This window comes from Amphimedon queenslandica, unplaced genomic scaffold (genome assembly GCF_000090795.2).
Source record: "Amphimedon queenslandica unplaced genomic scaffold, v1.1 AMPQUscaffold_3792_Cont24218, whole genome shotgun sequence".
NCBI classification, from domain to species: Eukaryota; Metazoa; Porifera; class Demospongiae; order Haplosclerida; family Niphatidae; genus Amphimedon; species Amphimedon queenslandica.
In genome coordinates this window covers 1-1446 of record NW_003555885.1, presented here as the reverse complement: position 1 = coordinate 1446, position 1446 = coordinate 1, and the positions used below count along the sequence as shown (strand labels likewise).

Sequence of the window (1446 nt, the reverse complement as noted above, 5' to 3'; positions counted from 1 at the left end):
AATTTGCTAAAATTTGGCAAATAAAACATAAAAAGACAAACATGTACACGTACATACACTGACTGTGTGTCCTAACCTTGTTGTATTGGTACCAAACACACAGCTGTACAAGAGACCAGAGGAGGTGGGGGAGGGGCAGGATGATGAGTGGAATAACGTACCTCAGGATACTTTGAGTCCCTGGGATGTGTCGGGTAAATGAAACACATATTTTCTATCAACACTCTAAATAGTGAGAGACATGGAGATAAAGGATTACATGTACATGTACATATGTATATTTACTTTTGATGTACATTTTATAATTTGATGATTATCAGCAAAGCTCTCGTTAAACTCCTAAAATACAATAAAAACAATGAGATGTAATAATATTAATTGGTTCATTTGTTTAAATGGACATAACTCAAAATTTTAGTTCGAATCGACTTTAACTTTTTTAATGTAACAAAAATTCGAAATAATTTCAAAACCATTTCTTTCGAAAAAGCATCTATTACAGTCCATAGTTATTTGTTACAGGGAGGGTTGCCAATAGGTTATGTGGGGTCCAAGACAAAAACTTTGATGGTGCCCTTACAGGTACGGGTACAGGACATATCATACATGTATTTCACAATTTGACTAAAATTCATGTATTAGTATACATGTACAGGTACATTTAAACTACTTCATCTGTTATTTTGCTGTCATTAGTAACTTCATCATATTCATCATCAAATTTCTCTCTTCCCTGTCAGTCCAATGAGTCCATCATGATCTGTCCTTTCCAATGCCACCCGAGTGCCACCATATTGAGGGTTTTACAAAAATAATTGCCCCCGCCCCAAACGAGCCCCTCCCTTGCTATTCCTTCCAAAGTTTGCATCCTGTTTATAGCTTGTTCTTTGATCAATGGCAACTAAAACCAGTTCTTGTTCCTCTTCCCTGAGTCTCTTTTCTTCTCCTTTGACTATTGGTAATGTTCATTAACTATCTATGTATCATTGAATATGATTTTAGAGCAACTTATTGATGTACTTAATCTGTTGAAGAGATGTGGTTTCCCTCAGAGGAGATGGAAGGAACTAGGACTGACACTAGGACTACTCATGGACTCACTGGACGCTATTGCAGAAAACTACTCAAAAGTAGAGGATCGTTTTATTGAATGCATTGCCAGATGGTTGCGTAGAGCTGATAATGTTGACAGTAAAGGAGGAGCTACCTTTGACTCACTGTCAGATGCTCTTAAATTTATGAATGAGAATGCTGCAGCTGATAAGTTAGATCAAGAGAGTAAGTTAATATCACTGATTGTATTAGTATTGACTGTGTGTGTATTTTATTTATATGTAGAACATAGTACGTGTTCAGTACTGGCTATTGATATATTCAACACTCATCATCCACTCCTCTCTCAGTCTCTCTCTGATCCTGTCAGTGTAGCTATTATGCTTCAAAGAG

General features: G+C 36.4%; 1 long non-coding RNA gene across 1 annotated transcript; it reads right to left on the bottom strand.

Moving 5' to 3' along the window:
* Nucleotides 1-55: 55 nt before the first annotated feature.
* LOC109592834 (uncharacterized) lies at nucleotides 56-784 on the bottom strand. Its single transcript, XR_002190575.1, has 3 exons — nucleotides 671-784; nucleotides 286-339; nucleotides 56-225 (listed from the first exon to the last, which is right to left on the bottom strand). It is a non-coding gene; the product is annotated as an uncharacterized LOC109592834 (long non-coding RNA).
* Nucleotides 785-1446: the final 662 nt, after the last annotated feature.